The following is a 14,545-nucleotide window of genomic DNA, read 5'->3' as shown; positions in this document are numbered from 1 at the left end:
TTGATTGTTTTTTTAAAAAGACTTCTTTTACTTTCACTTTAGGAAAGGCAAGGTACGTTTATTTGTATCGCACATTTCCGCAACAAGGCAGTTCAAGGTGCTTCACACAGGACATCGAAATACAACAACAGAGAAAAAGAAACATTTAAAACATTATAAAAGAAACATGTAAAAGGTGATTAAAAACAGCAGTAACAAAACAACCAGTGTTCAGCAAATTACTTAAAAAAAAAAGTAATTATAGTTACTAGCTACTTTCCCAAAAAAAGTAATTGAATTAGTGACAGAATTACTCCTTCATAAATGTAATTAGTTACCAAGGAAAGTAATTACTTTTTTGAAAAACCTTGAGATATGTCAAGGAAAACTGATTTTTGAGCGTGTTTCACAGTCAGTTGCATAGAGTAGAACAGACAGGTACTGCATTTTTTAACTTTATATTTACTGGAGTGTGAACATAATTAAAGACATCCCTGAAATAATGAAGCAGTGTCATCCTTTGTGGGTTCTACTACATTTCTTTCTTATCCTTTGGCATATTTTAGTTAAGGAAGACAAGTGATCAAACGTTTGCGTCTTGAGACGACTTCTGTCTGATAATACTAGTTCTGTCTTACAGAGTATTCAGATGGAACCGATGCTCCCACTAAACAGAGCTTCTATACCATGACTTCAGTAAAACTAGGGTCCACCAGGGCCCGGCTGGGGTCCACCAGGGCCCGGCTTTTCCACCACATAAGTGCATATCTGCATTTATAGAAGCAGATGCTCCTCCAGTTAATCCCACATCTCTTTTTTCAGTGGCTCCTCTCTAAACCAGCGGTAAATGTCTTCAGTCCAGTCAGTTGGACTCACTGATAACTCCTCCCCTAAATTAGCTGCACACGTAGCTCTGTTCAAGTGCATGGGGTGTGCTGGGACAACTCAAACTCGCAGATGTCATTAGTTGTTGAGGTGAAGGCAGCGTGGAAAACTCAGACTCATGGACACACAGGTGAAGCATGAAGGCAGTGTGGGGGATTTGAATAGAAGGACGGCTCACAACGAATCGTTTCTTATCACTTAAAAGAGCCGTTCAAAAGACTCGACTCGTCCTCGATCGTCACACCTCTTGTGCCTGGCTGAGCGAACCAGGATGGATAACAGCTGATATCAGTGCAAAGTAATGCACCGCATTTTACTGTCGGTAACAGTAACGGCGTTGTAACATTTCAAATAGTAATTAATTAGATTACCTGTTACTGGAAAATAATAACGGCGTGAGTAACGACGTTATTTTTAATGCCGTTATTCCCAACACTGAAAACAACACATAAAATCCAAAAATATAAAAAACACACACATGTTAAAGAGTTGCAGTGCAGAGTTTTGAAGGAGAATATAAAATGTAAAAAGTCCAAATCCTTTTAGTCAAAGGCAGCAGTGAACAGGTGAGTCTATAACCTGGACTTAAAAGAACTCAGACTCTCAGCAGACTTGATATTTTCTGGTAGTTTGTTCCAGATATACGGAGCATAGAAACTGAACGCTGATTCTCCATGTTTAGTTCTGACTTTTGGAACACAGAGCAGACCTGCACCAGACCACCTGAGTGGTCTGGATGGTTCATGGGCCTAAACCATTCAGTGCTTTATATGCTAGCAAGAGAATGTTAAAGTCTGTTCTCTGAGACAGGGAGCCAGTGTAGAGACCTCAGAACTGGACTGATGTGGTCCACTCTCTTGGGGCCTCATGTACAAAGGTTGCGTATGCACAAAAACGCCCTTTTCCACGCTCACACTCAGATGTACAAAGAGTGAAATGACCGTGGAAATGTGCGGTGCTCCATGGTGACTTCATAGCTGGTGTTCACACGTTTCTAGTGCTGTGGAACCACTGGCGACACTTAGAGGTGATACTGGGAAACTGTTAATAATGTGACAAAGGGCATTCCTCCGATTGATGTGCACATCAGAGATACACAGATGAACAATGAACACACCAACACGTCATCCTACTGTCAGAGCAGCACATCCACCACCAGAACCAGAACCAGACCCTGGACCCATCGGTGCCAATCCTGCCATCCGAACAGGATGTGGTTTCAACCACATGAACAGACAAGGACACAGAATTCACTTGTTGATAAATGCATTTGATGTCGTATTAATGTCTGTGGGAACATTTAGAAGTCGGTCCAGTCGCTCACTGACGCCGCCGATCGCCCTCACGATGTCCTCTTGTGACTCCGATGAGTACGGGTGAGGACGGACGTCAGCAGGCGTCTGTTGGACTGGAGAAATCCCACAGTCTGTGACAGGCTGGGAGTGTGTCTCACCTTTTTGTGTCTCATTGTCTTTTGGGAAATAATAAATGGAGTAATTAAACACAAGTCCAAGTCTTTGATTTCCTCTGATATCCTGACATGATTACACATGAACCTTTGTCTAGTTTGGCTGTGATCAGACTATTGTATGACCCCTCGACAGAGGTGGGTAGTAACGCATTACATTTACTCCGTTACATTTACTTAAGTAACTTTTTACATAAATTGTACTTTTAAGAGTACTTTTAATATGACATACTTTTTACTTTTACTCGGCCTCTGCTTCGCGTCCACCTTGACGTCATCAACTGATCACACAGAGAGGGGAATCGCAGAGGGAATCCCACCTGCAGACCCTGTTCATGCTGATTTGCATATTTAAATGTGGGCGTGGAGAGGGAGGAGTCAGCTACTCCAACATATGCGCTCAATTCCACGCTGATTGGGATATACAAAGGAAGTGTGCTTGGATTCGGACGTATGCACAGTTTTGTTCATCTGGATTTTTTTGTGCGTACGGACTTTTCTGGATTTGGACGTACACCAGGTTTCAGTATGAAATCCACGCAGGTCTTTGTACGTGAGGCGCTTGGTCTTAGTGAGGACTGGATCAGCTGCAGTTGTCTGATTGACTTTTTATGCAGACCAGAAAAGATACTGTTACAGTAGTCAACTCCACTAAAGATAAATGCATGGACAAGTTTTTCAAGGTCCTGCTGCGACATCAGTCCTTCAATCCTACAAATATTCTTGACTATACTATGACTGTTATGAAGAAAAAAAAAAAAAAGCAAAAAATAAATGCAGACAGTGATGTTATCCACAGCAATAAATGGAAAGCTCAGTGAAATATTTAGGAAGGAAAGACGGCGGTAGAGTTAATGTAGCAGTAACAGTGTGAATGTCAGGCTTCACACTCCAGAGTGATTGAAAAAATATTAATAAAGAACAGTAATAACCTGTGGAGTTTCATGCAAAACAGACATTTTTGACCCGAGGATATCTCTCTTATTCTTTTCCCAGCGCATTTCAAATTTATAGAGAAAGTGCAACACTATCTCATCCCCCTCTCCTCGTTCTGTCAGCCTTTTTACTTCTCTCCTTTCTCACCACGTTTCTATTTTCCTTTTTCCTTTTCCCTCTATCTTTCTCGCTTCCTTTCACTCTAAATTAAATACAGACTTGAAAGAAACTCCTGGCCCACACCAAAGCAGAGATGAGCCAAAGTAAATAAACACCATGTCTTTGAGGGGGCCTCGGAGCGCTGCAGTTGTACAAGAGAACAGGCGAATAATAACGGCCGACAGTTCAGGGAGCAGACACAACACACAAGTAGAGAGGACGGGGAGGTCAGACAGACAAGCCCGTCTGAGAGAGGACGCTGTTCAGCTGCCACATGTGCCACAAAACCTCAGTGGGACTGCCAGAAGCTGAGGTGTAAATCAGGTCTATCTGCTGTTTGCCATGCTGCAGGCTGGATGTTTGGCTGTTATTCAAGCACGTCTACCTCTACTTCATTTGTAGAATGTAGGGATGCAAATTATCGATTAACAAGGTTATTATCGTAAACGAAAACTAACGAAATGACGAAAACTAGAATTGTAAAAACATTTTTGTTAACTGAAATAAATAAAAACTATAATTAAAAGGAAAAAAATTATAACTAACCAAAATTGTATTGTGTGCTTACAAAACTAACTAAAACGGATAAAAATTATGGATAAAATTCCCATTGATTTTGTCTTTGTCAGTATTGGATTGATGTCACAGGATATATCACAGGTCATAAACCTTTAACTAGAGACAAACACATAGAAATTCATAATTATAATGTACTCTTCACACATAAAACACAACAACAAGCAAACAAAGTCATCTCTCACATGACAAACAGACTTAAAAGACAAAACACATTAGACTACCTACAGTGACTGTATTAACCTGGAAACTACATTACCCAGAAGGCTTAGTGTCCTTGGAGCATGCGCAAAGCGCATACCAACGCCACCGTAGCCCTTTTTATGAATGGGAGCCCATGGGCTAATAACTACACATGCCGACCACAACGTAAACAAACCCAACATGCGTTGCAGCGCAACATTGTTACAGATTAAGAATTAAACGTTGTTACTTACTACGGCGTTTACTATGGCGGTCGCCAGCATCATTAACTTAAAGAATATTTAAGGTAACGTAAGATACGGCTAGCATTGATAATTAGCACCCACGCCACAGCCGAACTTCCGCATTCCCGCAACTCATAGTTAAACAAACATGAACATCCTTCCACTGTAAAGTAACGCTAACTTAGCATGACAGAAGATAACATACACAAGCATCTATTAATGATTAAACACCGTTAGCAGTCTACATTAGCTGATAGAGTTTGTCACATACCAGTGGGCTGTGTGCTCCTGCCGATGGTGAACAGATCAATGAACAGATTGATTAGGATGGGCCACAGCCGCCATATATAACCTCAGGCAACCCCGCCTGCTCATAAATATAAATTGCCAGACTTGTTTAACCATAATATAAACATTACTATTATTAATAAAATTAGACAAAAATATGTAAACATATAAAGAAATTTAAAGAAACCAAACAATTACCATTTTCAGCAGTGAAGTTATTTAAACCCATTTACTCAGTCTGAACAGCTTTGTCATTTCACCCAGAAGTCTTAACATCATGCCTGATTTTATTGTGATGCCCCATTGGATGCATTCTCAAATGCAACGAGGCTTTCAAAATGTAAACACTGTCTGTGCAAAGAATACATACTTCAGCTGAAGTTGTGGAAAAAATGCCATATTTATTTATTTTCTCTCCCTCCCTCCATGAGTCTATTACAGTGTGGCAACTCTACTGTACAATTTTGAAAACTGCACATTTCTTTCAGCTACAAACAATGTTTCATTCACACGTCGGTAAATGCCGGTGAAATCAAGGCATTATTTTATCGGTTTTAATGATAGGGAAAAAAACCGATAACGATATTCACCAATATTACATTTTTATGCCAATATCGGGCTGATAATATCGGTGGGCCGATATTGTCGGACATCCCTAATATTTACCGGTCTGTCACTTGTGGTTTCCAGTCGTCTTCTGGTCCCCACTCTACCTGGAAACATGGAGACTAAAGTTGGGAGAAAGCAGCAGAGTCCTGTCTGGGATTTATTTGAATACGACAGCGATGAAGATAAAAGATAAATAAAAAAACAAAAATAAATAAATAAATAAAACTAAGCATTTAGAAAATAATGAAAACTACTAAAAACTAGCAAACCTGCTCTAAAAACTAATTAAAATGAACTGAATTAGAGGGAAAAAAAAGTCAAAACTAAATAAAATTAAACTATAATGAAAAATCCAAAACTACTAGAACCTTGTCGATTAATCTACTGATCATTAGTTGGTTGACCTTACCGATCGAGTAACGATTAATTGATAAGCAGCGATTTTCCTGAGAACCTGAATTTCTAGTTTCAATGTGGTCTATAAGAATAGAAGCTAACTATTGTTTATATACTTCATGAAAAAAGCAGGTCATATTCCTTAATGTAGGGATGTAACCATATGAAAATTTCATATCATGGTTATTGTGACCAAAATTATCACAGTTATCATTATTATCACAGTATTGTTGAAATGTGCTCAAAATGCTCTTATACAAGCACTTATACAAACACTGGAATAATTTAACCAAGTTGTATTTAAAAAAAAACAAAAAAACAAATAAAATAATAGGCACAATGTACTCTCTGTTGGCAGAAAATGAAAAGAATATCAAACATGCACTAAAGATGGCACCGTATGGCCATTGTTTGACCATTTTCCATATCAAGTTTGAGTTGTTTTAGTTTTTTTTTCATAGATAGATAGATAGATAGATACTTTATTGATCCCGAGGGAAATTCCAGTATTCAGCAGCTTTACATACAGCACACGAAGACAAAAAACAAACAGACCAGAACACAACAGTGGGTTAGTAGCCAGGTTGACATTAAGGTTAGTATATATACACTAAAAGACACTTGCGAACACTGTAAAAAAAAAAAAAAAATCTGTAATTTAACAGAAATTTCACTGTTTATTTTACAGATTTTTCCTGTATTTTTAAGATACAGGAAAATATCAATGAAATGACAAAAACAGACTGTGATTTTACATGTCAAATGTAAAATAACATGAAAAAACTGTAACTGTGAATAACCATAAAATTTCCATTTTTTAAAAGAAATGCTTTTCTTTTTTCACAGAAAAATACAGTTAAAATACATTTGCAAATGTATCATAATTCCTCAAATATTTCTTTTCTATTCATGAGATTAAACTGTTAATTTAAAGTTTAATACTGTAAAAATAATAATAAAATGAGATCAAATTACTGACAATTAACCGTGAAAGAAGTATTTGTTCTGTCAGTTGAACCAGACTTGTTTGTTAATTGACAAATATCTTGTGTAATTACAGGAGGTTTCACAACAAAAATGTTGAATAAAGGTATTTTTGTGAATGTATAACATGTATAAGCACTGATAAACTGTCCAAATACAGTTTTTATCAGTGGATTGGACAACTGAGTCTCATTGAAAATTATATATATATATATATATATATATATATATATATATATATATATATATATATATATATATATATATATATATATATAGGTAATTTGATTGTTTTAATACATGTAAATATTCTTTATTAAACATTAAAAAGTACAAAAAAATATGCAAAATCTCATGTAAAGTTAGAGCAGAAAACTGTATTTTAATGATGGAAAATTACTGTATTTTTATGAGATGGTTATTTTAGATGGTTATTTAGATAGATAGATAGATAGATAGATAGATAGATAGATAGATAGATAGATAGATAGATAGATAGATAGATAGTCTCTCTCTCTGTGTGCTTGGACTGGGTCTCTCTCTCTCTCTCTCTCTCTCTCTCTCTCTCTTTTGCTTTCAAAGTGTGGTAATCAAACACGGTTATCATGATAATTAGAATTTAAACGGTAATACTAACCGTCGAGAATTTTACCGTTGTTTATCATTATACCGGTAATTGTGAACATTATTTATTTATTTATTTATTTATTTTTCTTTTTTGTTTTTTTGGATGAGTTTGCCTTGTTTTCTTTTGTTTAATAGGTTTGTTGGTTTGTTGTGTAATTTGTTTTTTTGTATTGTATTAGTGTGGTTCTTTACGTCGAAGTACATGTTTATGTAAATGTAGAATTTAACAAAATAAAATTAAAACAAAAAAACATCCCTCACTAACCACTCACTACTTCCAGGCTGTCGTTCTGTTGATTGATGCATTAACTTCACTTATTCAGTAACTGACTAATGACTGGTTGACTTATCCACTGGTTATTTCCCTTCTTCCACAGGAAGCGCTGGCACTTCGGTGACGTTCAACCGAAACGGTGACGCCCCAGGACGCTACGACCTGTTTCAGTACCAGTGGAATAACATCAGCGGACCAGGCTACAGGATGATTGGACAGTGGACTGAGACGCTCCAGCTCAATGTAAGTGTCCTTTTTAATGTCATAGGAGGGTGTTTCCGATCAATATTTAATGACAAACGACTGACATGGAGATAAAGTGGTAACAGCAAAAAGGAGCCGATATCAATAAGGACGAAATGTAGGCAATTAGTAAAGATGGTTTGGTAATACTGAGTGACGGATTTGAAAGATGTTCATCATTTCAGTAACAGATAGATGTTTGTGTGGACGAGGGGAGCGCATATGCAGAAATAAATCAGACTAAGAACTATTCCAACCTTCATATCCTTCCTGAGAGCCCGGAAAGTGAAAGTTTTGGTTTTTTTACATTAATAATCGTCAGTGTAATTTTTGCATTTTACAAATTCATCCCAAGGGCCAGATTGGACACTTTGGTGGGCCAGTTTTGGCCCGGGGGCCGTATGTTTGACACCTGTGCTGTTAAACTATTATCCTTTGCATTGAATATAGTATCTATAAAAACTATATCAATTTGGGACACATTAGATCAGGGCTGTCAAACTCATTTTAGTTCAGTTCCACATTCAGCCCAATCTGATCTGCAGTGGGCCCAACCAGTAAAATAATAACAGTGAAAAAAGTAGAATTCTATTATAATCAGGATTACATTTGCAAAGTTTCCTTAAAAATCTGAATAACATGAACAATTTGGTTTTCCCCTGTAAGTCGCTTTGGAAAGAAGCGTCTGCCAAATGCGTAAACATAAACATAAACATAATTTCAATTGACTTAAGAAAAACAAGTGTAATTTTAACAATATTATTCCTCCGTTTCTCAGTTTATCATTTACACATGTGCGTTACAATCACACAAAACGTTTAGTAACAGGCAGAATATTGGTGAAATTAAATTTACTTTTCTTAAGACATTTCCATTTGTTCATATTTGTTCAGGTTATTCACATTTTTTGTAAAAGTATAGTTTGGTAATGTAAACATTTTCATGTAATTTTACTTTTTTTTTTTTTACACCAAAAAAACAAAGAAAAAATGTGGGGTTGTCATTATTTATAGGTTATTCTGATAATATTTTACTGGTTCTGACCCAGTTGAAATCTAATTGGTCTGTATGTGTCTGTATGTGGAACCTGAATTAAAATGATTTTGACACCATTGATTAATATCTTAAGTATAATTTTTGTGTTTCACAAATTCATCCCGTGGGCCAGATTGGACCCTTTGGAGGGTCAGATTTGGCCCCTGGGCCACATGTTTGACACCTGTGGTGTATGGGATGATGCATAAGCGTCCACTGTGTTGGCTGATACAGAACTAAAACAACAAAACCCATGAATGTACCAGAGAACAGCTGGAGAACAGCGGTCCACTGGAGGGACCACTGTGCATGACAGGGTTAAACAGTTGTGTTGATTGGAAACTGCATAATGCAACAGTTTTTTCAGACACATTTTTAAATAAATACAGTGGTGTGCAAAAATATTAGAACACTTGTCAAATCTTAAGAAACTGGTGCTTTATTTTTTTTTCCCAGAGCCTGAATTTCACTTTTTTGCCACTGCACAAGGTAAAGGCAAAGGTACTGAGAATATTTCACCTACAAATGTATTAGTCCAGTCCTGTTTTTTTTTTTTTTTAATTTTACTCTAATATTTAGTGTGGACCCCCTTGGCAACAATCACAGCAGCTCATCTTTCTGGTATTGTGTCAATGTATTTTCTGAGAGTTTCAACCCCAGTGTCATTCCATGCTCTCAGAAGCTCATTCCAGAGAGTTTCCTTAGAGTTTCCTTAGGTCAGGGCTCTCAAACTCCTTTTCTCTCAGGGGCCACATTCAGCCCAACTTGATGTAAAGTGGGTCAGAGCAGTAAAATAATAACAGAATAACCTATAAATAATGACAACTCCAAATTTTTGTCTTTGTTTTAGTGCAAAAAAACCTCCAAACCATTAAATTATGAAAATACTTTTATAAACTATCCAAACAAAAAAGATGTGAATAACCTGAAAAAAACTGAAATTTCTTAAGAAAAATAAGTGCAAGTCAATAAGTCTGTTTTATCTGTTTATCTGATTTTTTTTGTTCTTATTTGTTTGTTTTTCTCATGCCTATACTTTTTATTGCTTCCATGCTGTAATGCTTTTAATGTTTTATGTACAACACTTTGAACTGTCTTGTACATGAAATGTGCTATATAAATAAACCTGCCTTGTCTTGCAATTTTAACAATATTCTGCCTCAACTTATCATTTCTACATGTGCATTATGGGTCAGATCTACAAAGACTCTAATATTTAGTGTGGCCCCCCTTGGCAACAATCTAAGGCAGGAGTCTCAAACATGTGGCCCATGGGGTGAATTTGCAAAGTGTAAAAATTCCACAGTCCAGGCTGTGGAACTCATTTTAGTTCAGGTTCCACATCCAGACCAATCTGATCTACAGTCAAATAATAACAGCAGAAGAACCGACAAAAAAGAATGACTCCATATTTTTTTCTCGGTTTGATGTGAAAATAATATTACACTATGTCTATAAATAATGACAACTTCAAATATTTGTCTGTTTTAGTGTAAAAAATAACATTAAATTATGAAAATATTTACATTTACAAACTATCCTGTAACAATAAAATGTGAATAACCTGAACAAATGTGAACAACCTGAAATATCTAAAGAAAATGAAGCACAATTTTAACAGTTTTCTGCCTGTTCCTCAGTGTTTAGTGTCTGTGTAGATCTGACCCATAATGCACATGTAGGAATGATAAGTTGAGGCAGAATATTGTTAAAATTGCAAGGCAAGGCAGGTTTATTTATATAGCACATTTCGTGTACAAGACAGTTGAAAGTGCTTTACATAAAGAGGATAAGCATAAGAAAAACAAACAAACAAACAAAAAAAATCAGATAAATGCACAAAACAGATAAACAAATAAAACAGACTTATTGACTTGTGCTTATTTTTCTTAAGAAATTTCAGTTTTTTTCAGGTTATTCACATCTTTTTTGTTTGGATAGTTTATAAAAGTAAGTATTTTCATAATTTAATGTTTGGGGTTTTTTTGCACTAAAACAAAGACAAAAATTTGGATATATCGTATCGTGATCCTGGTTTTGTGATTTGTATCGTTGTACCTAGTTTGTACACACTCCTAGTCAGTCAGGCCCAACATATACCTTTGAATATGAAAATGAATCCCAGCCAATAAAGAAACTTTAATGAGCGTCTCTTTTCTCAAACACTTCACTAATTACATGAGCCGTAGGTTTGAAGGAAAGCGTTACAATTAATGCGATCGGATGGCACTTAAAGAACCTGATTTCATCTCTTCAATCCCACTGAAATATACAGACCAGTGTGATTACATTTGCTCGGACTTTTTTCGAAGACTCAGGCTGGGACACACTGGAGGATTATCAAACCAATTTAGAGCAGCTTTGTCTATCCTTACAATCTGAGAGGGGATTCCTAATTGGTCGGGACAGAGAGATTTTCTGATAATGCGAGAGGTCTACAAATTTATTAGACTGTTCCATCCCGCCCGGCACAATGGAGTCAGATGGACGACTGTGACGGAGCGTGGGCTAGATTACAAACGCAAAGTGAATGAGGGAATTGAACTGATTGCCAACTTACTTATACCAGTTTCATTTATCATTATCTATCCGTCCATCCGTTCTGCGGAGCGCTTATCCTGTTCATGGTCAATGCGGGAGTTGGAGCCATTCCCAGCATGCTCTGGGCATGAGGCACCATGTTCCCTGAAAAAGCATTTACGAAGCCTTTTGTTATTTGTATTTATGGGTCAAAACATGGTAATGTCCTGTCCGAGAGGGAACTTTAATTGATTGCCATTCCAATATTTATTTCAATATAAAGTACACTGTAAAAAAAAACAAAACAAAACAGTAAAAATATGGTATTATTCCAGCAGCAGGGGTGAAGAAAAAATACTGTAAAATATCGGAAAATAACCATCTCATAAAAATACAGTTTTTTGCCCTAACTTTACATGAGATTTTGCTTTTTTTTTTTTTTTTTTTTTTTTACTTTTGAATGTTTAATAAAGAATATTTTCATGTATTAAAACAATCAAATTACCTATAAATATATATATACATAATTTTCAATGAGACTCAGTTGTCCAATCCACTGATAAAAACTGTATTTGGACAGTTTATCAGTGCTTATACATGTTATACATTCACAAAAATACATTTATTCAACATTTTTGTTGTGAAACCTCCTGTAATTACACAAGATATTTGTCAATTAACAAGCAAGTCTTGTTAAATTTACAGAACAAATACTTTAACGGTTAATTGTCAGTAATTTTATCTTGTTTTATTAATTTTTTTTTTTTTTTTTACAGTATTAAACTTTAAATTAACAGTTTAATCTCAAAAATAGAAAATAAATATTTGTGAAATTATGATACATTTGCAAATGTATTTTAACTGTATTTTTCTGTGAAAAAAGAAAAAATGTCTTTTAAAAAATGGAAATTTTATGGTTATTCACAGTAACAGTTTTTTCGTGTTATTTTCCATTTGACATGTAAAATCACAGCCTGTTTTTGTCATTTCATTGATATTGTGGCATGTTTGCCGCAGTGCATTATGGGTAGTGGGTATTTTGTTGTAAATGTGTTATTTTTATGTGCAAGAATTCAGCGGGGTTGTTGTGTTAGTATTAGTTTTGACTTAATATGCGTATGGCAATGTTTATTGGCCTTTTTGTTAATTTTTTTTTTGTATTTTAGTAATTTGTAAAGTTGCACCCTGAATAAGAGCCATAGGCAGAGCAGTGACTATCCTGTTGCGATTACTCTGAGATCCATTTTCCTGCTTATTGCATTAAAAGCACATCTTGTGCTCATACTCCACATATCGCTAACTTCCAGTCAATCTTCTACCCATGTTACAATGTTGTCCTATATCTTGCAAATACAGGAGAAGTCTGTAAAATAAACTTTGAAAATTCGGTTCAATTACAGATTTATTTACAGTGTAGCTGCTTGTTTTGGATAATCCCTTATGGTCCAAGTAAAGCAAAAATGAATTTAAAAGTAAAGAATGTGGGTCATTTAGCAACACTAATCTGTCAAATTGTCTTTAAAATGTCCCGTCAGAGAGATTTCGAATTCTGTGTTTTGACCGTTAAGTGGAATAAGTGGATATGTGAATTTGTGGATCGATACTTTTATTATGTCATTATTTAACCATATTATACTTCTTTTAACCCTTGTACACGCTCTTACTCTGTACAAGGTTATTATCGTTAACGAAATGATGAAAACTAGAATTGTAAAAACATTTTCGTTAACTGAAATAAATAAAAACTATAATTAAAAGAAAAAACCATAACTAGCTGAAACTGTATTGTGTGCTTATAAAACTAACTAAAACGGATAAAAATTATAGATAAAATTCCTTTCGTTTTCATCTTTGTCGATGTCGGCTTGATATGAAAGTGATTTATTTCCCTCATGTAATTTTAGCTGCTGGCATCATATGATATTTACTGATCCGTCACTTGTGTTCACTTGTGGTTTCCAGTCGTCTTCTGGTCCCCACTCTACCTGGAAACATGGAGACTAAAGTTGGGAGAAAGCAGCAGAGTCCTGTCTGGGATTTATTTGAATACGACGACAGAGAAGAAGAGAAAAGATATAAAGAAACTAAAACTAAACCAAAACCAAGCATTCAGAAAATAGCGAAAATTAATAAAAACTAGCAAACCTGCTCTAAAAACTAATTAAAACAAACTGAATTAGAGAAAAAAAGTCCAAACTAAATAAAACTAAACTATAATGAAAAATCCTAAACTATTAGAACCTTGCTCCCACTTCAGTGATGATTCTATGATTCTGGGCAGAGCAACGTGATTGGCCGTTGGGAGGCTATTGGATTCCAAATTTACTAATATCTCCCAAAATATTGGTCCGATCAACTTGTCATTTCCGCTAGTCTGTTCCTCGACCGAAAATACATAAGTACGACAAACTACAGCAGTCAGCTTTTTCTGGATTTTGTGTGATGCCCGAGACACGCAGAATCCACTTCCTTTTATTTTATTTATTTATTTATTTTTATCTATTTATTTTTTTTATACTTTATTTTTTAACAGATTTTACATTTTTTAACAAACAGACAGTAAAACAAAAAAAGTAAAGACATACGAAACAAAAGACGTCAACGAGCACAGACAGGGCAGTATCACAACTTAAAATACAACGATTAAGAAGTGGGTCAGTGAGTCCCAGTGTTCTCCCATCATGATCAGAGGGTTGAGTTAGTTTGGGTGTTGTCCTGTTTCAGTCCACGTCAGATCATTCGCATATATTCTCATGATGCATCAGATCATATCCCGTAAACCTGCTGACATACTTACATCCATCATTTTCATAAACATTTGTGCACATTTTCCTGGAATGCATATTTACACATGTTGACAGTAAAACACACACAGATGTTGACATATATGTGTGTTTCTCATAAAAAAAAAAACAGGTGTTGTCCTTATTGGGGCGTCACATCTTCTGGGATAGATGTCCATTTTAGCCAAGAATTAGTAAATTTGTCCAAATTATGGTTCAAGGAGAAAGTTAGTTTTTCCATATTGTATATTTCTTTAACCCTTTCATGCAATTATGAAAACCTTAGTCAAGATATTTTTCCTGAGTGTTTTTATTCCTCTTTAGGCATGAAAAAAAAAACAATGCGATGAAGTTT

The 14,545-nt window shown here is 35.5% G+C and overlaps 1 pseudogene; it reads left to right on the top strand.

The window, feature by feature from the left end:
• Nucleotides 1-14,545, top strand: part of LOC115419774 (metabotropic glutamate receptor 7-like) — a 598,752-nt pseudogene that overhangs the window by 443,703 nt on the left and 140,504 nt on the right.

This window comes from Sphaeramia orbicularis, chromosome 5 (assembly GCF_902148855.1).
Source record: "Sphaeramia orbicularis chromosome 5, fSphaOr1.1, whole genome shotgun sequence".
Taxonomy (NCBI): Eukaryota; Metazoa; Chordata; class Actinopteri; order Kurtiformes; family Apogonidae; genus Sphaeramia; species Sphaeramia orbicularis.
Note: the sequence above shows the minus strand (reverse complement) of the source record. Positions and strands in the feature narration are given on the sequence as shown.